General features: G+C 46.5%; 1 protein-coding gene across 2 annotated transcripts in view; it reads right to left on the bottom strand.

The window, feature by feature from the left end:
* Positions 1–1074, bottom strand: part of FBXO17 (F-box protein 17) — a 33898-nt gene extending 32824 nt beyond the window's left edge. Inside the window, exon 1 of one of the 2 annotated variants that reach the window (XM_066243592.1) lies at positions 876–1074. The gene's annotated coding sequence lies outside the window, so the exon portion shown is untranslated. The remainder of the gene's footprint in view (positions 1–875) is intronic. The other variant, XM_066243591.1, reaches the window with a different exon arrangement.
* Positions 1075–23877: the final 22803 nt, after the last annotated feature.

Consider the following 23877-nt stretch of genomic DNA (forward strand, 5'->3'; position numbering starts at 1 on the left):
AACTAAGAAATAATCCAAGAATTTGCTTTAGAGATTTGGAAATAACTACAAGAGGAATAAAAAGCTGAGAAAGGTTTAAAGTGATGCACGATGGATCACAAGCTACTTTTGCCAGTTTTGAAAAGTAATTTAATTACAAAAAATTTTAATTGGTTGAGAGGCTGGGGGAGCGGTAAACGGTTTAAAGGGCTGTTAATTTTTCATGCAAAGCTTTGTCCTATTTGTCCTTTGTTCTTGTGTGTTACTGGGACATAAAAAAAATGTATTTATTTTAAAAGTAAATTCGTAATTTGGCAGTCTTTCAACCAGGGAGTAAATCAATGTTGTCTAAAGTGGATATAAAAAATGTGGGGTGTGAAAAAATATGACTGAACGACGAAAGTTAACTTAGAAAAACAAAATTTAGTTTGGGAGGAGCAGCCGCAGCTAAAAACACACTGTGCCCAAGTTGCTGAATCAAGACAGCGCTCCAAGGCTTGGGACTCCCAGATTTTGCGAAGGTCTACCAGGCAGAAGAAACGAAAACCAGAGTTGGTAAAAAGTGATCAGCGTTTCAGTGGCTGCGGTGAACACTGGTGGGCTGGTCGTTTGGGACCGGGATTTCTTTAATGGTGGCCTCCGAGGACGCGGCGGGTGGAGGCGTGGGCTCTAGGACCCGTTTAAAAAACAAAGCGATCCGGAGCTTTCAAACGTGCATTGTGTAACTCCGGACTCAAAGGGACACAAGTTGGCTGCGACAGCCTAGGACGCAGAGGGACAGGGAAGGGGCGCTGAGTACACAACTCCTCGAACCCCGCCCCTCCCGGCAGGGCCTGCGGCGGAAATCCTTCCCGGGGCGCCCGGTCCAAGCGTGGGGACCGGGTACGGGTCCCTACCTGTCCGGCGCTCACGTGGCAGCCCGCTCGGAGGCGGCAGCGGGCTAAGATTCCCTTCCCCACCCAGCTCTGGGAGGCAGCAGGGGGGTTCCCCCGGGCCGGCCCCGCCCAGGGAGCCCCGGGACCGCGGGGTGGGCAGTCGGTCCTCTCCGGGAGTTGGTGGCTGAAGTCGGGCGCTAGGGGCGGCGGGAGCGACGGAGGGGCGGGATCCCGGAGCGCAGCTGGCGTCGGGGGAGGGCCCAGCTGCCGTGGGGCTGGCGGGCAGAGGACCTAGTCCCAGCGCTCCCGGATCTGGAGGCCTGCCTCTTAGGGAGGTTACACGTTCCACATGTGGTCACCTGCTGCCCGGGTCCCCAGCCACCTGAGACCTGGCTGTTCCGCGCACAACCCAGGAACCTCCTCTGCTTCAGTTCCATCTTCCCGGAACCCCCGCCGTGGGAGTGGTCCTGCCGCCCCTCCCCCCAAATCCTTTTCTTTCCAGCTTACCGCCTACAGCCGCCTACGCCATTCAAACACAACTATCCCACCGTCTGTCTGCTGCGGGTAACTAGCCTGGCTGTGACTGCGATCCTGGGCGGGATTGAAACACCTAGATGAAAGTTCCCATCCACAGTGTGTCCCTAGCGTACAGTTTCAGTTGCCCGGGCACCCAAAGGAGAACTCTGAACCTTCCTCTTTGGCTGTGCTAATAGAAGAGAAAAGCAATGTGGAAATCGAAGGGCCAGTTATTTGAGGGTTGCAATATTAAACCACTAGTTTTGAAAAATGTTTTTTTTTTGTATTTTTCTGAAGCTGGAAACGGGGAGAGACAGTCAGACAGACTCCCGCATGCGCCCGACCGGGATCCACCCGGCACGCCCACCAGGGGCAATGCTCTGCCCACCAGGGGGCGATGCTCTGCCCCTCCGGGGCGTTGCTCTGCGGCTACCAGAGCCATTCTAACGCCTGGGGCAGAGGCCAAGGAGCCATCCCCAGCGCCCGGGCCATCCTTGCTCCAATGGAGCCTTGGCTGCGGGAGGGGAAGAGAGAGACAGAGAGGAAGGAGGGGGTGGGGATGGAGAAGCAAATGGGCGCTTCTCCTGTGTGCCCTGGCCGGGAATCAAACCCGGGTCCCCCGCAGGCCAGGCCGACGCTCAACCGCTGAGCCAACCGGCCAGGGCTGAAAAATGTTTTTAACTGAAGTTTTTAACTTCTGGATCAGCAGAGTAGCCATTATCTTTTCCCAAGCTGAATGTACTTCATTGATTACCATTTTTCTGAGCATTACCTATTATGTCCATGGTTCCATCCTGCGATATAATTATCTAAGAGAAATTTAAAAAAATTAAATTTATTCATTGATTTTGGAGGGATAAAAGAGAGAGATCTATATTGTTTTCCATTTATTTATGCATTCACTGGTTGATTATTGTATGTGCCCCGACGGGGATGGAACCTGCAACCTTGTCAAATGGGACCATGCTCTAACCTAACAACTGAACTACCCAGTGTTGCAGTAATTTAAGGTTATGGTAATTAAATATATAGAAATATATAAAAATAATTAAGATATAATATTAAAAGCAATTAAGGAAATTAAAGTTATGCTGTCTGGATAAGAATTAATATAGTGTGTACAGATATGATAAACAGATTCTGCCTTTCGCGCAGGGCCCAGTTAGTGCGTGTGTGAAATTATATATGGATAAGAAGTGGCTTTTATATATAGATAAGAAGTGGCTTGATGTCATAACTCTGTAGGTTAATGTAAACAAGAAGTTTCCCTAGGAACAACTTGAAAGTGGCTTGATGTAACATTTCAGTAGATTAACAAAAAAAGGGCTTCCTGCGAGGAACTCCCAAAAAGGTGGTTTGAGGTGATAATCCTGTAGACTGACACCTGTTAGAAGGCATTGGCCAGAAAAGGTACTAAGCTAAGGGGCCTCCTTGCTGCAGTAGTTGCCCAGACTCAAACATTAACGTGGACTGTCTCCACGCTGCTCTGACCAAAGACAGCCGAGAGGAGCACGCCGACGGGGCCCCATTAACCTGTACCCAGGCACACCATAGGATTTGTGAGTAATAAACTGCCTGTGTGATTCTTACAAGTAACTTGTGTGTCCATCATCTTTCCTAGTGGCAGTTGGTCTTGGCACTAAGTGGAATCCTCATAGCCATCTCAAGAGTAGTCTAGAAGAGGCTGCCAGCCCTGCTGATAAGCAGGAGTGTCCCACTGCACGGGGAAGTCGAATCTGGGATGCCTGATTGACATAGAGCTCGGGCTCTACTGGGACACCCAGCCAGGGCGAGAAATCAAATCTTTATCAGTGATTTCCAAGTATTCCACAGAAGCCCAGAATTCTAATATGAGTTTCCCTTTTTAGAAATCAATCCTTGAAAACCATTTACAATATGCCCACTGTGATATTATGATATATAATTAAAAATATATATTTAGTATTCATCCTTATTCCTGACACAAAGCTCCTAAAATCCTTGGAATTTCCTAAGTGATGATAGCAATAAAGGTCCCTTTAATTTAAAAAAAAAATTATTCATTTTAGGGGGGGAGGGAGAGAGAGAGAGAGAAGGGCAGGAAGAGGAGCAGGAAGCATCAACTCCCATATGAGCCTTGACCAGGCAAGCCCAGGGTTTCGAACTGGTGACCTTTATTCACTGTGCCACCACAGGTCAGGCAATAAAGGTCTTTAAAAAAAAAGGTTTTGTTGTGTAATGACATGACACTTGGAAAGACCCTATGTAACCTAAGTTTGGGGGCTGGTTGTCAGGCGTCCCCAAACTACGGCCCGGCCCGTGGGCCGCATGCAGCCCCCTGAGGCCATTTATCCGGCTCCCCACCGCACTTCCGGAAGGGCCACCTCTTTCATTGGTGGTCAGTGAGAGGAGCACTGTATGTGGCGGCCCTCCAACAGTCTGAGGGACAGTGAACTGGCCCTCTGTGTAAAAAGTTTGGGGACCCCTGTAAGTGATTAGAGGGTTGAAACTTTCAGTCCCACCCACTCCCCACCTTAACCTCAGAGGAGGAAAGGGGCTGGAGGTGAAACAATGAGCAGTGATTTAATTAGTCATGGTTTTTTAAGAAAGCCTCCATGAAAACCCCAAAGAACAGGTTTTGGAGAGCTTCTGGGTTGGTGGACACACACAGATTTGAGGAGAGTGTAATGCTTAGGTAATGGAAGTTCTGAGCCCTTCGCCATTCTTTGCCCTATGCATCTGGCTGTTATGAAGTTATTTTTTTAATATTTATTTTTGAGAGAGACAGGAAAGGAGAAAGATATCAACTCACAGTTGCGTCACTTTAGTTGTTCATTGATTACTTCTCATAGGTGCCTTGGTGAGGAGGCAGGGGAGCTCAAGCCAGCAACCATGGGATCATGTCAATGATCTCATGCTCAAGCTGGGGACCCCGCTCACGCTGGTGAGCCTGCACTCAAGCCAGCAACCTCAGGGTTTTGAACCTAGGACCTCAGCCTCTCAGGTCAACACTCTATCCATTGCACCACTACTGGTCATATATGAGATATATCCTTTTATAATAAACCAGTAATATGATGTTGGGCAAACAAGTGTGTTAGACTTGCTTGCTTGTACTTTGCCTGATTGGTGCATGAGCATGGGGCAGCACCTCTTGTGTACAGTCTATGTAAGGTGCTTGCCCTCAGGGTGGCAGATGGTAGATTACAGAGTGTCTGCCACCATTTGGAGGGGCCATTTTTTTTTTGTATTTTTCTGAAGCTGGAAACGGGGAGAGACAGTCAGACAGACTCCCGCATGTGCCCGACCGGGATCTACCCGGCACGCCCACCAGGGGGCGACGCTCTACCCACCAGGGGGCGATGCTCTGCCCCTCCGGGACGTCGCTCTGCTGCAACCAGAGCCACTCTAGCGCCTGGGGCAGAGGCCAAGGAGCCATCCCCAGCACCCGGGCCATCTTTCCTCGCTGCGGGAGGGGAAGAGAGAGACAGAGAGGAAGGAGAGGGGGAGGGGTGGAGAAGCAGATGGGCTCTTCTCCTGTGTGCCCTGGCCGGGAATCGAACCCGGGACCCTTGCACGCCAGGCCAACGCTCTACCACTGAAGCCAACCGGCCAGAGCTGAGGGGCCATTTTTGCTATTGTTTACTGGATAAAGGTTTTTCCCCTAGCCTGTTTGTTCGTCACCCCTGAGAGAATGAAGTGGTATTCCCTGTCTGCTTGCTCATCTGCCTGTGAGACTCTAATAAACAAAATGGCCTACCACTTTCCAGCTCCACAGTTCCTTTATCGTCTGCCTGAATCCAGTGTAATCCTACCTGGCCATGGCCACCGGCCTTACACCTGGCACAGCTGGCAGGGTTCAGATCAGATTGGTATGGAGCTGCAACACCCCTGAAAGGTGGAATAGAGGAGTGACTATTCCTGGAGAGGGAGAGACAGAGCGAGAGAGAGAGAGAGAGAGAGAGAGAGGAGAGACAGAGAGAGAGAAGGGGGGAGGAGCTGGAAGCATCAACTCCCATATGTGCCTTGACCAGGCAAGCCCAGGGTTTCGAACCGGTGACCTCAGCATTTCCAGGTTGACGCTTTATACACTGCACCACCACAGGTCAGGCTGGGCTGGGTATTTTTTACAGCCCTTTGAGAAGAGACCAAGAGCTCTGTGTGAGAGGCTGCCTGAGGTTGAAAGCTCCAGGATGAGCTGCAGACCGAGTGGCAACAATGGCATGAGCTGGAATGGTCACTGGAGAAAGAGCTGCAGGTCAGGCTACAGGGTGAGAATTAGCAATGGCTTGAACTGGAGTGAGCACTGAAGAAGGAGGCTGACCACTTTTGAGAGTTGCAGTATGAGATGCAGGCTGAGCACCAATGGCACCTGGAACTGGAGCGATCTCTGGAGAAGGAGTTACAGGTTCATAAACTCCAGTTTTCCCTGGAAGCAGAATGTTGGCACTGACAGAGGAGAAACAACTGCAGGTTCAAGAACTGGAATCTCAGCTGCAGGCTGAGAGCTAGCAGCCACGCGAGCCGAAATAGGCGCTGAAGACAGAGCTGCACCCGAGCCAGTGGAGTGGTTCTGAGTCAGTGGGAGCAGATGTTTCCAACTCTTCTCAGGGGGAGGTTCAGGCTGAGCTGCCATCCTTAGACTCAAAGCCCAGTCAGTGGTTGCCCGGAAGGTAAAAACCCAGCAGCCAAGAATCCCTCAGGGGCAGGTTCAACCTCCCACAGGTGGTGGAGTATTCTGTGGTCTGTCCTTACTCCCAAGCAGAGCTGATGGAGTTGGGGGCGCAATTTAGGAAGAAATCTACCGAACCCCTGGTAGATATAGGGGGGATTGATAGCATCATGCTCTCTGGAATAGAGATGGAGAAATTGGCCGCCATTATCATGCATTCCTCCTTAAGGCAGCATCTTCAGAACTGCCATGACAACCCAGGAAACCATACCCTATTAGAATGGGTGATGGCCGCCATTTGTACAGTCTGGCAGAATGCTGGAGACTTACTAGGAGCAGTGAGTAGGTGGCATTGCTATAGTGAGCTAGTTAACATTCTTTAGGAACTAGGTATGAAGAATGCTGCTTTCAACTCGAGATCCCGTGGACCAGATGAGAATGTATTTATGGCAGGGATGAGGGATCTAATAGGCAATGCCCTATTAGCCCTTTTTGGGTCACTAGTGGCTATTTTGGGCTCCTTTGTGGGGCAGCCCATCAACATGGTTACACAAACACAAATGGTAGCAGATTTGGGGAAGTTGCAGGCAGCTTGGGATCATAAAGAAGTGAAAGCTGCTGCCTGTGCTGCCCCTCCCCCGACTAACAAGGGAAATGGGCCTGTGAAGGTTACCCAAACACAGATGTGGGTAGATTTGATTGCAACTGGGGCAGATAGGGAGAAATTTGGATGGCAGGTATAATAAAGTCTTTTTAGAGCTTTGGTGGCAGCTTGAACAGGAACAGAAGTTCTAGCCACTGAAAAAGTGAGCAGTCCCGGCAGCTGCCAAGAAGATGGCTGGCATTCAGGTTGCACGGTTGCAGCATTACTTATTGGAGACCACTAAGGTTTAGGAGGATCCTCGCCAAGACCCATTGTTCCAGTTTGAATACAGGGAAGGCTGAGAGACCACCTAACAGAGACAGGTGGGGAGGCCTGAGGCTGCATGTGAAATTGACAATCCATCGATCACCTTCTAATGTGCAGCAGGTGTTGCCATTAGAAGACAATAGGTGCTTTTATTTTCCCCAGCAGCAGCAACAGATAAGAAAACTATCAAGGTGGCACAGGCCTAGGATGTGTTTGATTCTACTAAGCCCTGTAAGCTTGCTGAGGGGTCTGGAAAGGGCTTGTGGCTATGGACAGAGCACTTATGGAAAGATACTGAGGTCTGTTAATGAAGAGCTGTATGCCTAGGTGCCTGTAATGGACCTTTACCTTGGTGATTTGCACAGACAGCTGGGCTGTCTATTGTGGACTGATCATTGAGCAGTGTAATGGACTCTTGGATTGCTACCAGAGGGGATCACCAGCTCCCTTGTTGAATGGACATGCTGCTTTGGACAATATGAGAGACCCTGAAGGCAGGGGGCAGCTCTGGAGGAGGCCTTCCTGCACCAGGAAGCTGCTGTCATCCAGTTGCAGGGATGCACTAAGGACACTTTATGGTTTCCATAGACACAACCCTGGACTATACAGGCCCTCCCACCTACTGTAGGGTGTAGGGAAGGGTTGTAATTATTGTAATTGTATAACTTGTGCTGTTGCTGTAGTTTGTACTGTTTCTGTTTATGCAGTGTACCTCACTCCTTGCACAGGGACCATCACAGAAGATACCTGTCATGTAGACGGCAAAGCGAGCAACCCTAAAGGGGTGAAATGTTGGGCAAACAAGTGTGTTAGGCTTGCTCGCTTGCACTTTGCCTGATTGGTGCATTAGCACAGGGCAGCATCATGTGTGTACAGTCTATGTAAGGCTGCAGGTGATTGCCTCAGGGTGGCAGATTGCTGTCATTGGAAGGGGCTGTTTTTACTATTGTTTGCCAGACAAGAGATTTCCCCCCAGCCTGTTTGCTTGCTCCTCCAACTGTGAGACTCTAACAAAGAAAATGCCCCGCCATCTTCCAGCTCCAGTTTCTTTACCATCTGCCTGAATCCAATGTGGACCCTTATTGCCAAGGCCACCAGTCTTACATATGGTTCTGTTGAAAAAAAGAAAAGAAAAAAAGCTCTGTCCTGGTTTCAAATAGAAACTTTTTACCATATATCCTACTTTAAAATTTTCCTCACCTGACCAGGTGGTGGCGCAGTGGATAGAGCGTTGGACTGGGATACAGAGGACCTGGGTCCGAAGTCCTGAGGTTGCCGGCTTGAGCACAGGTTCATCAGCTTGAGCACAGGGTTGCTGACTTGAGTGTGGCATTGTCGACATGACCCCATGGTCGCTGGCTTGAGCCCAAAGGTCGCTGGCTTGAGCAAGGGGTCACTTGCTCCGCTTTAGACCTCCAAACAAGGCATATATGAGAAAGTAATCAATGAACAACTAAAGTGCCACAATGAAGAGTTGATGCTTCTTATCTCTCTCCCTTCCTGTCTGTCTGTCCCTATCTGTCCCTTTCTCTATCTCTGTCTCTGTAAGAAAACTCCCCCCCACCAAAACAACAACAAAAAATCTTTCTCCTAAATTGTAGACAATGGAATAAATCCGAAGGTTCAATACCAGTAAAACTGGAACCCCGATCCGTTTCTCCCTTGACCTCTGTCCTTGAACCTTCAAAGTTCCTCCTGATTGCCCAAGGGAACTCAAGTGACTGATCTTAGACATCCCAGAGCCAGGCCTCCCACACCTGGTAAGTTGCTCGCTCATATCAGGCACTGTGCTAAACTTTTATATGCATGAGTCCACCGACAGACGCCTCTCCTGGGAAACTGAGGCCTAGAGATACTTGCTTTATGCACGCAGTGCAAGTCGCTTGCTTTGGGGGTCGCAATGAAAGAGAGGATTTGAGCATAGGGTTCCCAGGTTCCCTTAGTTAAAACCCTAAGGAAGGCACCACATTGCCACCGTGAGGACGGTGTGAGATTGTGCGCTTGCCAAGTAAATGGTACCTCTCATTATTTGTACCAACTGCCTTTTGAAACATTTTCTACTGTGGGTTGTGAAATTATTGTATTAGTGCTCGCGTTTTTAGTGCAGATCCCCACACAGTCCCTTATCTGAAAGGCTTAGGGCAGGGGTCCCTAAACTACGGCCCGCCCGCAGGCCGCATGCGGCCCCCTGAGGCCATTTATCCGGCCCCCACCGCACTTCCGGAAGGGGCACCTCTTTCATTGGTGGTCAGTGAGAGGAGCATAGTTCCCATTGAAATACTGGTCAGTTTGTTGATTTAAATTTACTTGTTCTTTATTTAAAATATTGTATTTGTTCCCGTTCTGTTTTTTTTTTTTTTTTGTACTTTTCTGAAGCTGGAAACGGGGAGAGACAGCCAGACAGACTCCCGCATGCACCCGACCGGGATCCACCCGGCACGCCCACCAGGGGCGAAGCTCTGCCCACCAGGGGGCGATGCTCTGCCCATCCTGGGCGTCGCTTTGCCGCGACCAGAGCCACTCTAGCGCCTGGGGCAGAGGCCAAGGAGCCATCCCCAGCGCCCGGGCCATCCTTGCTCCAATGGAGCTTTGGCTGCGGGAGGGGAAGAGAGAGACAGAGAGGAAGGAGGGGGTGGGGGTGGAGAGGCAAATGGGCGCCTCTCCTATGTGCCCTGGCCGGGAATCGAACCCGGGTCCCCCGCACGCCAGGCCGACGCTCTATCGCTGAGCCAACCGGCCAGGGCCTGTTTTTTTTTTACTTTAAAATAAGATATGTGCAGTGTGCATAGGGATTTGTTCATAGTTTTCTTTATAGTCTGGCCCTCCAACAGTCTGAGGGACAGTGAACTGGCCCCCTGTGTAAAAAGTTTGGGGACCCCTGGCTTAGGGAGAGATGGTTTGATTCTGAGTTTTTGTATTTTTTCTAAATTTTAGAACACTTCAATATTTCCAGCACAGTCAGCAGCACTTCATTATCGCATGATCCTTCTGCTTCAAGGTGTTAGTGTAGAGAGGAAAACATGCTTAGTCATAAATAATCTGAGATCTGTTCAGTCAGGTCTTACTGCTTATAGGGTTTGGGGTTCTAATTTATGATGAAAGGTTATGTTTGTGGATAAGAGATTGTACCCTTGCTAATGCAATGATTTAAAAAAAATTTGATACTATTTCTTAATAAGCACCTGCTCTGAACCAAATTACTGCATAGAATATGTAGGTTCATAGGCACTAAACAATTTTTTTAATTGGATGGTTTAGTAAGGACCTTGGATACCCCCCCCCAGCACTAAACAATTTATTTCAACAAATAATACCTGTGTATTACAGATAAGTCAAGAAAAACACAGGGATCTTCTATAAAATAAATAACTGGATCATCAAAGGAATAAGTGGTAGAAAGTTGCTGGGGAACAGTCCAGAATGAACACTCAACAGATGACTTATTCAGACAAAGGGAAAGAATGTGCCTGCTGAGTGTGTGTGAGGGGATACTTTCAGGCAGACACCCTTTTCTTCAAGTTTTGGGATGATGCTTTAACCAACCAAGCTATCCAGCGAGGGCAGACACCGTCTTCTTAACTAAATGATCAAACAGTATACCCAATACTGGGACAACCTGATGTCGAGTGTACAATGTGACATTATAAGAAGTACACAAAATAGCCTATGCCAGTGGTTGGTAAACTGTGGCTCGTGAGCCATATTGCAGCTCTTTGGCCCCTTGAGTGTGGCTCTTCCACAAAATACCATGTGCAGGCGCTACCTCGATAAGGAATGTACCTACCTATATAGTTTAAGTTTAAAAAATTTGGCTCTCAAAATAAATTTCAATTGTTGTACTGTTGATATTTGGCTCTGTTGATTAATGAGTTTGCTGACTACTGGCTATGCAGAAATCTCTCTCTTTTTTTTTTTTTGTATTTTTCTGAAGCTGGAAACGGGGAGGCAGTCAGACAGACTCCCACATGCGCCTGACCGGGATCCACCCGGCACACCCACCAGGGGGTGATGCTTTGCCCATCCGGGGGCGTCGCTCTGTTGCAACCAGAACCAGTCTAGTGCCTGAGGCAGAGGCCATGGAGCCATCCTCAGTGCCCGGGCCAACTTTGCTCCAATGGAGCCTTGGCTGCGGGAGGAGAAGAGAGAGACAGGGAGGAAGGAGAGGGGGAGGGGTGGAGAAGCAGATGGGCACTTCTCCTGTGTGCCCTGGCCGGGAATCGAACCCGGGACTTCCGCACACCAGGCCGACGCTCCACCACTGAGCCAACCTCAGAATTCTTTTCTTTTTTTGAAAAATTTAAATCTCTATTTAATAATGAGGAAGCAATGAGATTTTGAAAATGGGGGATATACCCAAAATAATGGGCCAAGACTTCTCAGAAAAAGTCAACATATGAAAAACAAAAAGAAACCTAAAAGACATAACCAAATATAGTTCTTGCACCTTGACTGGGTCCTGAATTGACTATTTACTTTGGACGTGTGCTTGGTCGTTGCTCAGTGCTGATTTTCTTTTCCTGTCTGGTATTGCTTGCTTGTTCCTTGCCATTCTCAAGTGAGGGACAAGACTGGTCTGTAAGTGATGGGGGTATGGTTCCTGTTATGAATGCTGGGCTGTTTTGCCTTCAGGCCTCTGCCCTGAGTTGGAGCATGAATGGGAGCTTTGTGCCTGGGTGTGGGGTTTGCCCACAGACTGGCTTCACATATGGGTGTGTAAGAGGCCAGGATCCCCGCTTCTGGCTGCCCTTTCCCTTCCTCCACAGTGCCAGAATAAGACGAGTGTTTTTCAGAAGCCAGAACACACATTAGGTTCTGAGGACCCATCTCAGGCTGTCAGAGAGCTGGATCTCTTTAGGGAACTGCCTTTCAGTCCTTGTTTTCCTCTATGTGAATGCTGGGTGGCCTGGGCCCTGGGGGACAGGTTAAGGGTGCAGGAAGCATGGACATTCATCCCAACCTGTCTTGGTTATCTTTTCTCACTTCCGCCTACTCCCTACAACTCAGGTGGTGCTGGGCTCCCTGTTCCCTGTAGTCCTCTTCTAAATCCCATGACTTCCTCTAATTCATGTCCCCAAGCCTCTACCTGATTTGCCCACCAGAACTGTGTTAGGAGTCTGTCCAGTGTGGATAGTCTCTAGGAGGTTGAATAATTACCCCCCAAAGAGATTCCATGCCCTAATCCTTGGAAGCTGTGAATGTGACCTTATAGGGCTAAAGGGACTTTGCAGATGTGATTGAGTTAAGAATCTTTTTTTGTGTGTGACAGAGACAGAGAGACAGAGAAAGGGACAGATAGGGACAGACAGACAGGAAGGGAGAGAGATGAGAAGCATCAATCATTAGTTTTTCGTTGCAACACCTTAGTTGTTCATTGATTGCTTTCTCATATGTGCCTTGACCGGGGGGCTACAGCAAAGCAAGTGACCCCTTGCTCAAGCCAGCGACCGTGCGGTCATGTCTATGATCCCACTCTAAAGCCAGCAGCCCCATGCTCAAGCTAGTGAGCCCATGCTCAAGCCAGCAACCTCAGGGTTTTGAACCTAGGTCCTCTGATCCCAGTTCGACACTCTATTCACTGTGCCACCACCTGGTCAGACCTTATTTTTTCCCCTTAAATGAGAAGCGAAGAAGCAGAGAGACAGACTCCTGCATACACCCCAACCAGGGTCCACCAGGCAAGCTTCCTATGGGGTGATGCTCTGCTCATCTGGGGCTATTGCTCTGTTGTTCAGCAACTGAGCTATTTTAGTGTCTGAGGCAAGGCCATGGGGCCATCCTCAGTGCCCAGGGCCAACTTACTTCAACAAAATCATAGCTGCAGGAGGAGAAGAGAGAGATAGAAAAAGAGAGAAGGGAGAGAGGGAGGGTTGGAGAAGCAGATGGTCTCTTCTCCTGTGTACCTGACTAGAAATTGAACCTGGGACATCCACATGCCAGGCTGATGCTCTACCGCTGAGCCAACTGGCCAGGGCCTGGGTTAAGAATCTTGAAATGAGGAGATTGTAATGTATTATCTGAGTGGGCCCTGAACATAATCACATGGTTCTATAAAGGGAGACCAACGGAGTCAGTGAGGAAGATGGCAATGTGATGACAGAAGCAGAGATTAGAGTGATACACTTTGAAGATGGAAGAACGGGCCACAGCCCAGTGATACAGGTGGCCACTAGAAGCTGAAAAAAGCCAGGACTCAGATTCTCTACTTAGCAAATCTGCCAACACCTTGACATTAATTAGCTCAGTGAAACTGATTTTGGACTGCAGAAACTTTTTGTTGTTGTTTTAAGCCATTAAGTTTATGGTAATTTGTTACAGCAACAACAGGAAACTAAGACTGTCTCCTTCCCAATTTCTTTGCATTGTCATCTGATTGCCTTCTTGATTCCATTACTTTTACAAATGAGAGTGTGTATGTGTTCTCTAAAGTGATAAGAGGTGGCTCTGGGTTCAGACTTTATCTCCTGGTGACACCTTTGTTTACTGAGTGACCTGAGATAAGCCACTTTGTTGTCTGCCTGTGATGTTCCTTATGGAATGAGGGTCAGATTGGATAATGCAGAAGTCAGTCAGGGCCTGGCAGCCTCCAATTTATATCACAGATATATTCTGTTTAGCTCTCAATGTTTAAAGGTATCTATTTGTATTAGGTTTTTTTTGTTTTGTTTTTTTTTTCATTTTTCTGAAGCTGGAATCAGGGAGGCAGTCAGACAGACTCCCGCATGCGCCCGACCGGGATCCACCTGGCATGCCCACCAGGGGGCAATGCTTTGCCCCTCTGGGGTGTTGCTCTGTTGTGTCCAGAGCCATTCTAGCGCCTGAGGCAGAGGCCACAGAGCCATCCCCAGTGCCCGGGCCATCTTTGCTCCAATGGAGCCTCACTGCGGGAGGGGAAGAGAGAGACAGAGAGGAAGGAGAGGGGGAGGGGTGGAGAAGCAAATGGGTGCCTCTCCTGTGTGCCCTGGCCGGGAATTGAACCCGGGTCCCCCGCACGCCAGGCCGACGCTCTACCGCTGAGCCAACCGGCCAGGGCCTATTTGTATTAGTTTTTAATCAGATAATATATAAGGTCTACCGGAAAGTTCTGTCTGTTTCTATCACAACAAGTTTCGACACGTAATCACATGTTTATTTGGCGCATGTATGCCTCTCTATTTTTATCACTTAATGTATACATACTGATGTAGCAAATTAACTAAAACAAAGTTGATTCATGTTAGTCTTATGTGTGAAGCGATAGTGTACCCATGGCTACTGATAAAGTTCATTTACGCCACTAATTTTTACGAATTTCAACAAGGAAGAAATGCTACAGAGCATGTCTGTCGCATCCACCATATTCCCCGGACTTAGCACCCTCCGACTCACTTGTTTTTGTCCTTACAAAATTTTTTGAAGGGCAAAAAATTCAAAAATGAAGAAGATATCAAACAAGCACTGGTTCAATTTTTCGCATCAAAAGATAAAACATTTTTCAAAAATGGGATATACAAATTGCCCTCATGGTGGCAAGAAATCATTAATAATAATGGCAATTATATTATTTAATAAAGTTTATTGACGGTAAGAAAAATTTGTATTTTGTTTTATTCCAAAAATGGGCAGAACTTTCCAGTAGACCTTATATTTTCATTGCATAAAATTTTAATTGTGGCCTGACCTGTGGTGGCGCAGTGGATAAAGCATCAACCTGGAAATGCTGAGGTCGCTGGTTCAAAACCCTGGGTTTGCCTGGTCAAGGCACATATGGGAGTTGATGCTTCCGGCTCCTCCCCTTCTCTCTCTCTGTCTCTCTCTCCCTCTCTCTCTCCTCTCTAAAAAAAAAAAGAATAAATAAAATTAAAAAATATATATTAAAAAAAAATAAAAAAATAAAAAAAATAAAAATAAATTTTAATTGTGGGCCCTGGCTGGGTAGCTCAGTTGGTTAAAACATCATCCTGATACACCAAAGTTGAGGGTTCAATCCCCTGTCAGGACACATATAAGAAGCAACCAATGAGTGCACAACTAAGTGGAAAAACAAATTGATGTTTCTCTCTCCCTCTTTCTCTCTCCATTCCTCCCACAAACACACTCTCTCTCTCATAAATAAATAACATTTTAAAAGTATGTAAAAGGTGTCCAGGGTTAATCTCTCTTCTACCACTACCCCAGCTTTTATCTCCATTCTGAAATGTTCTTGCAGAGGTTTTTATACATAGTTAAGGAATTTAACACACACACACACACACACACACATACACACTTCAAGTGAACAATAACATACCATACATTCCATGTTTGACACTTTACTTTCAACATTTAATATAATTTGCTAATCTTTCCATATCACTGTGTAAACCTTTCCTATTTTTCATTAGCAGTCACACAGCTGTCTATTGTATGAATGTGCCTGGTGGTTTCCTCTTGTTCCTACTGATGGAAATATAGGGTATGACTTATATTTTATATATTATAAACAGTATTGCAATATACAATGTGTGCCATTAGAGTAGACCTTTCTAGAAGTGGAACTGCTTGGTCAAAAGTTAGGTGTATGGCTATAATTTTTAAAAGGCACCAGTGGTGGTGCAGTGGATAAAGAGTTGACCTGGAATGGTGAGATTGCCGGTTCAAATCCCTGGGCTTGCCTGGTCAAGGCACATACAGGAAGCAACTACTATGTGTTGATGCTTCCTGCTTCTCCCCCCCACTCCATTCTCTCTAAAAATCAATCAATAAAATTAAAATAAATAAATAAATAAAATGAACCGTAGATAGTATTGTTGAGGGTATAGAGACTTTGGAATGCTCCCACACTGAGTGGGAAAGTGCAGCTGCTTTGGAAATCAGTCTGGCAGTTCCTCAAAAAATTGAATTTAAGAGCTACCATATGACCCACAATTCTACTCCTAGGTATATACTTCAAAATTTTACCCCCATTGATTTGAGAGAGAGGGAGAGAGAGAGAAAGGAAGAGAAAGAAAGAAGAATCAACTCATTGTTTCACATAGTTGTTCCATTTAGTAGTGCACTAATTAGTTGCTCCTTGTAATTGCTCAGACTGGGGATTGAACCCTTGACCTCAGTGCACCAGGACAGCACTCTATCCACGGAGCCACCTGGCCAGGGTCTCCTAGGTATATAGTACTGAAGAGAAATGAAAACATGTTTACACAAGAACTGGTGCACAAATGTTCATAACAGTATTATTCATAGAAGCTAAAAGTTAAAAACAATCAAAATGTGGCATATCCATACAATGAAATTATTCAGCTAAAAAAAGGAATAAAATATATAGGTCCACCATACAACACTGATGAACCTTGAAAACAGTGTAAGTTAAAGGAGCCAGATACAAAAGGCCAGATCATGTACTGATTTCATTTATATGGAATGACTAGAAGAGGCAAATTCATAGAGACCGAAATTAGATTTGTGGTTGCCAGGGGCTGGGGGAACTACAGAGAATGGGGCGATGAGAATGTTCTGGAATTAAATAGTGGTGATGCCTGTACAACATTGTAAATATACTAGAAACTAGACCAGGTGTGGCCAACAGTTTTTTCCCCCGGGGCCAGATTAGAAAGAAAACTTTTTTCACGGGACGGACAAAATATTAAAATTAAAAAATGTTAAATACAAAAACAATTTGTTTAAGTAAATAAAATTTTATTATGTAATTTGTTTATGAGTAAATATGAGTGAAAAAATTTAATATACAATATTATTTTAAAATATTTTAATAAAAATATAATTACATACCATATAAATATCCAAACTGTATCGCAATCAACTGAAACAATATTTAATTAATAGAATGAGCTTGAAGGGGTTATATCACAAATAAAACAATTATTTTGTTTTACAAACAGCCTGGACAAGTTTTCAGTTATCAACTGCAGCTATTGTCTATGCTACAATGCCACTTGATTCAGCACACTTGCCCACAAAAATAACGAGCTGTTTGACCTTGGGTGCGCACTGGCAAACTCCGCATAAAGGAATGTGGGTTTCACATTGCCGCTAAACGTCAAACAGTTCATATCGAGTACAGACGAGTACAAAAGTTGTAAATCTTTATAATGGAATTTTTTTTAAAAAATAAAAAGGTATCATGAATCCATTCGACCAATTATTGGAAGTTAACCCTAGGTTACTCACACGCGGAATTCTTTTCCGCATATCACTATCTTCTTAAATATCTCAATTTCCAATAATCAAAGACACTTCTGCTTCTGAGTAGCTGAGATTTTAAAGTAGCGGAGAATATTAAAAATTTAATCGCAGGCCACATAAACTCATTACATGGGCTGGATTTGGCCTGCAGGCTGTATGTTGGCCATGCCTGAACTAGACCCTGGCCACTTGGCTCAGTGGTAGAGCGTCAACCTGGCATGTGGATGTCCTGGGTTTGCTTACCCATCAGGGCACATAGGAGAAGTGACCATCTGCTTCTCCACCCCTCCCCCTCCAGTTCTCTCTCTCCCTCTCCTGAAGCTATGGCTTGATTTATTCTAGCGAGTAGGCCTTGGGCACTGAGGATGGCTCCCTGGCCTCCACCTCAGGCGCTAAAAAAATGGCTCCATTCCTGAGCAATGGAGCAAGGGCCCCAGATAGGCAGAGCATTGCCCCCTAGTGGGCTTCCCGGGTGCATCCCGTGGATGCACCATTCCACTTGCTGGGGAACATGTGGAAGTCTGTCTCTCTGCCACCCCTCCTCTCACTAAAATTAAAAAAAAAAAAAAAAAGTAAAGCCTGACCAGGTAGTGACGCAGTGGATAGAATGTTGAACTGGGATGCAGAGGACCCAGGTTCAAAACCCTGAGGTCGCCGGCTTGAGCACAGGCTCACCAGCTTGAGCTTGGGGTTGCTGGCTTGAGCGAGATCACAGACATGACCCCATGGTCGCTGGCTTGAACCCAAGGTTGCTGGCTTGAGCAAGGGGTCTGTCTAACACAGCCACCCCACAGGATCACTTGCTCTGCTGTAGCCCTCCCCCTGCCCTGTCAAGGCACATATGAGAAAGCGATCGATGAGCAAAAAGTGCTGCAATGAAGACTTGATGCTTCTACTCTCTCTCCTTCCCTGTCTATCCCTCTTTGTCTCTGTCACAAAAACAAATAAATAAGTAAAAAAAAATACTAGAAACCACTGAGCTGTATGCTTTTTTTTTTTTTTTTTTTAAGTGAGAGGAGGGGAGATAATGAGACAGATTCCCGCATGTGACTGGACTAGATTTACCTGGCAACCCCCGTCTCCTGCCAACACTGGAACCAATCAAGCCACTGACTGCTGGAGGGGAAGAGGGAGGGAAGGTGGAGAGGGAGGGGGTGAGAAGCAGATGGTTGTGTGCCTTGACCGGGAATTGAACCAGGATGACCATACGCTGGGCCAAGTGGTCAGGGCCAGAGTCATAGACCTTAAAATGATTAAAAATTTTATGTGACTTATATCTCAATAAAAAAGTGATACTTTAGAAAAGTATATGCATAAAATTTTCTTAGCTATTGCAAAATTACCCATTACTCACCAGAAATGTATGCAAGCAGCCATTTTTCCACATGGCTAAACTCTATGGGGCTTCTGTATGAACAGGAATATTAACTAATCTTTATTCTTTAACAAAATCATTAACAGTGATTTTTTTTTCTTTTTTACAGAGACAGAGAGAGAGAGTTAGACAGACAGGAACGGAAAGAGATGAGAAGCATCAATTATCAGTTTTTCATTGTGACACCTTAGTTGTTCATTGATTGCTTTCTCATATATGCCTTGACTGTAGGCCTTCAGCAGACCAAGTAACCCCTTGCTCAAGCCAGCGACCTTGGGTCCAAGCTGGCGAGCCTTTGCTCAAACCAGATGAGCCCGTGCTCAAGCTGGCGACCTCAGGGTCTCGAACCTGGGTCCTCCGCATCCCAGTCCAACGCTCTACCACTGCGCCACCGCCTGGTCAGAAAACAGTGATTCTTTTAAATTAGATTTCTGTAACTATTAATACTTAAACACTCATTCCAAAGGCAATCACTTAAATCCTTCATGAATCTAATAGCAGATGCTTGCAAACATTGTAATAACTTTAACAAATACACGAAACAGTCATATGATATAATGATGATAAAACTAATTACTTTTAATGACATATGTCACAAATGTGCTGACACCATGAATTTGAATATGTATCTTTATTATTGCTATTTCAATTTGTATTCTTTCCTGCTGTGAACATGATTTTACTCGCCCAATATGGAGAGAATCAGGCTTACTGCCTCAGATATCTGAGGTTTCAAGTATAGATGATGAGACCCATGATGAGGCTGGGGGGTGTGAAATAGTTGTTACTCAGAAACTGTCTTTGAGATGGGCTCGAAACCTGCGGATGGGTTTTGTTGATGGCTGTGTGTGCCCGCAGGGTCACATGTGTTCTCAGCATTTTCTCATGCTGGCCTTCCTACTCTGAGATCTTTGTTCTGAGCAGAACGGGACCTGTTTCTACCCACGTGGCTAGAATGTGGTAAAATTCTAGTTAAATCCAAAGCCTTTTATCAGTGTGTCTTTTTTTTTTTTTTTTTTTTTTTTTACAGAGAGAGTCAGAGAGAGGGATAGACAGACAGGAATGGAGAGAGATGAGAAGCATCAATCATTAGTTTTTTGTTGCGACACCTTAGTTCAGGAGTCGGGAACCTTTTTAGCTGAGAGAGGCATGAACACCACATATTTTAAAATGTAATTCCATGAGAGTCATACAACGACCAGTATATGTTACACATTATCCAGTAAAAATTTGGTGTTGACCCGGAGGACAGCTGTGATTGGCTCCAGCCACCCGCAACCATGAACATGAGCGGTAGGAAATGAATGGATTGTAATGCATAAAAATGTTTTATATTTTTAACGTTATTATTTTTTTAATTAAAGATTTGTCTGCGAGCCAGATGCAGCTATCAAAAGAGCCACATCTGGCTCGCGAGCCATAGGTTCTCGACCCCTGCCTTAGTTGTTCATTGATTTCTTTCTCATATGTGCTTTGACCGTGGGCCTTCGGCCTTCAGCAGACTGAGTAACCCCTTGCTCGAGCCAGTGACCTTGGGTCCAAGCTGATGAGTTTTGCTCAAACCAGATAAGCCTTGCTCAAACCAGATGAGCCCGTGTTCAAGCTGGTGACCTCGGGGTCTCTAACCTGGGTCCTCTGTGTCCCAGTTCAATGCTCTATCCACTGCGCCATCAGCCTAGTCAGGCCCAATTTAGCCCCCCCCCCCTTTTTTTTTTTGCATTTTTCCGAGGCTGGAAACCGGGATGCAGTCAGACTCCTGCATGCACCCGACCAGGATCCACCCGGCATGCCCACCAGGGGGCGATGCTCTGCCCATCTGGGGCATCATTCTGCCGCAATCAGAGCCATTCTAGTGCCTGAGGCAGAGGCCACAGAGCCGTCCTCAGCGCCCGGGCAAACTTTGCTCCAGTGGAGCCTTGGCTGCGGGAGGGGAAGAGAGAGACAGAGAGGAAGGCGAGGGGGAGGGGTGGAGAAGCAGATGGGCACTTCTCCTGTGTGCCCTGGCCGGGAATCGAACCCGGGACTCCTGCACACCAGGCCGACGCTCTACCACTGAGCAAACCAGCCAGGGCCCCAATTTAGCCCTTTTTAAGTGTCATAACATTAGTTGCATTCATAATGCTTTGTAACCACCACCATTCTGTTCCATTTTTTTTCATTACTTCAAATAGAAACTCTGTACCATTTAGTAATAGTTCCCCATTTCCTTCTCCCCCAATTCCAGCCTTTGGTAACCTCTAAACTACTTTCGGTCTCTACAAATTTGCCTATTCTAGATATTTCATACAAATAGAATCATACAATATTTGTTCTTTTGATTCTGCCTTATTTCACATAGGATAATGTCTCACGGTTCATCCATGTGACAGTATGTATCAGTACTTTATTTCTTTTAAAAAAAATTAATTTGAGAGAGAGAGAGAGGAAGGGAGAGAGGAGAGAAACATTGATTTGCTGGTCCACTTAGTTGTGCATTCATTGGTTGACTCTTGTATGTGTCCTGACTGGGGACTGGACTCACAACTTTGGAATATCAGGACAACACTCTAACCAACTGAACTACCTAGGCCTCATTTACCCTTTTCATGGGTGAGTAATATTCCATGTAATAAATGTACCATATATTTTATATATCCATCCATCATCCATTGATAGATGTTTGGTTTGTGCCCATCTTTTGGCTACTGTGGACAGAGATGCTATAAACATTTACCCACAAAGATCTGCTTTGGCCCCTGTTTTCAGTTCTTCTGGGTGTATATACCCCTGAGAGTGGAACGGCTGGGTCATATGGTTATGCTAATTCTGTTTAATTGTTTATGGACCAACCAAACTTTTTTCAGCAGAGGCTGCTCTATTTTACACTCTTATCAGCAGTGTATGAGGGTTCTGATTTCTCTACATCCTTGCCACCCCTTATTTATTAATATTATTTAAAAATTTTTTCTTAAGTGAAAAGTGGGAAGCAGAGACACAGACTCCTGCATATGCCCTGACTGGGATCCACTGAACAAGGCACCTATAGAGCAATGCTCTGCCTGTCTGGGGCCGTTGCTCCCACTGCTCAGCAACTGAGCTATTTTAGTGCCTGACGCAAGGCCATGGAGCCAATCTCAGCACCTGGTGCCAACTTGCTTCAATTGGGCCATGGCTGTGGGAGGATAAAAGATATATATATATATATATATATATATATATATATATATATATATAGAGAGAGAGAGAGAGAGAGAGAGAGGAGATAGAAGGGAGAGGGGGAGGAGTGGAGAAGCAAATGGGCACTGAGGATAGCTCAGTTGATTAAAGCATCAGCCTCAGATGGGGGTTTCCGGGTAGATCCCAGTTGGGGCACGTGTGGGAGTCTGTCTCACTATTTCCCCTCCTCTCACTTCAAAAAAACAAAACAAAAATTTGAAATATTGCCTGATCTGTGGTGGTGCAGTAGGTAAAGTGTTGATTTGGAACACTGAGGTTGCCAGTTCAGAATCCTGGGCTTGCCTGCTCAAGGCATATATGGGAGTTGATGCTTCCTGCTCCTCCCCACCCCTTCTCTCTCTGTTCTTCTCTTTTTCTCTCTCCTCTCTAAAACTAATAAATAAAGTCTTTAAAACAAACAAACAAAAACTGAAATATCAAAACCATACTCATTTGCTAATTCAGTGTATTACCAAATGTTTTAACTCTTTGTCTAATTAGTAAAAAACGGTACCTCGCCATATTCTTTTTTTTTTTTTTTTTTAATTATTTATTTATTTTTTCCCGGAGCTGGAATTGGGGAGGCAGTCAGACAGACTCCTGCATGCGCCCGACTTGGGATCCACCTGGCATGCCCACCAGGGGGTGATGCTCTGCCCCTCTGGGGTGTCGCTCTGTTGCATCCAGAGCCATTCTAGTGCCTGAGGCAGAGGCCACAGAGCCATCCTCAGCACCCGGGCCATCCTTGCTCTAATGGAGCCTCGGCTGCGGGAGGGGAAGTGAGCGATAGAGAGGAGGAAGAGGGGGAGGGGTGGAGAAGCAGATGGGCGCTTCTCCTGTGTGCCCTGGCCGGGAATTGAACCCGGGACTCCTGCATGCCAGGCCGACACTCTACCACTGAGCCAACCGGCCAAGGCCAATATTCTTACTTTGCATTTCTTTTTTTTTTTTTTTTTTTTCTGAAGCTGGAAATGGGGAGAGACAGTCAGACAGACTCCCGCATGCGCCCGACCGGGATCCACCTGGCACGCCCACCAGGGACCACGCTCTGCCCACCAGGGGGTGATGCTCTGCCCCTCCGGAGGGTCGCTCTGCCGTGACCAGAGCCACTCTAGAGCCTGGGGCAGAGGCCAAGGAGCCATTCCCAGTGCCCGGGCCATCTTTGCTCCAATGGAGCCTTGGCTGCGGGAGGGGAAGAGAGAGACAGAGAGGAAGGAGGGGGGGTGGAGAAGCAAATGGGCGCTTCTCCTATGTGCCCTGGCCGGGAATCGAACCCAGGTCCCTCGCACGCCAGGCTGACGCTCTACCGCTGAGCCAACCGGCCAGGGCCACTTTGCATTTCTTTTATGGTGAGGAAGTTGATCATCTCTTCTTGTGCTTAAGAACCACTAGCATTTCTTTCCCATGGCTTGTCTGCTAATCAACCTTTGTCCACTTTTTTGCAGTTATTTGGTCACGTGTTGTATTTTTAAAATGGTGTATTAGTTGCAAACACTGAAAAACCACAGGTAGGATGCCATATAAAAACCTCATTGTTCAGCTTCTCTTGGAAATGGAAAGGCTCGGTAGTCCGGACCTGTACCCAGCTGGGCAGGGAATGACTATAAGGGAGGACACGCTGTCTCCAGCTGTCACAGTCCCTACCCTGAGCTGTGCCATGCCTGGGCCTATCGCATGTCACAATACCTGCCCGGTCCTTTGGGTATTTGTGGAGGAAGCTCTTTGAATAATCTTGTCAATGCACTTAGCCCGGAGCCTGGCCCTGCAAACACTATGTTGTGAGCCCTTGGAAAAGAAAGGAAGTCCCCTAACAGAGCTGGCCAGTCTCATTGTAGTGATGGGAGTAAGGGACCGCTAAGGAATTAGAAACACGGTGACCATGTGCAGATTTGGAAGGCAGAGAGTTAAAATGAAAACAAATTTCAGATAGAGAAAAACCTAAATGAAAAAGGAAAATTGCAGGTGGTAGGGTCCATCCAGGGCACATAACCCCAAAATATGGTACCCTGGCATATTAAAGGAGTTTTTGAGAATATGGCTGAAACAGGAAGATCACTGAGCTCCCGTCTTTGCTCTTTTTCTCTGTAGCAGGTCTTAAAATGCTCATGTGAGAGGTGCCCTCCCTGTACCCAGAAGAAAGGGAGCATTCGTGTCTCTGAAGACAAAGGGACAGTTTATGACAATTTCCAGACTCCTTAAACCACCCTATTCCTCCATA

The sequence above is a fragment of the Saccopteryx bilineata genome, chromosome 9 (assembly GCF_036850765.1).
Source record: "Saccopteryx bilineata isolate mSacBil1 chromosome 9, mSacBil1_pri_phased_curated, whole genome shotgun sequence".
Taxonomy (NCBI): domain Eukaryota; kingdom Metazoa; phylum Chordata; class Mammalia; order Chiroptera; family Emballonuridae; genus Saccopteryx; species Saccopteryx bilineata.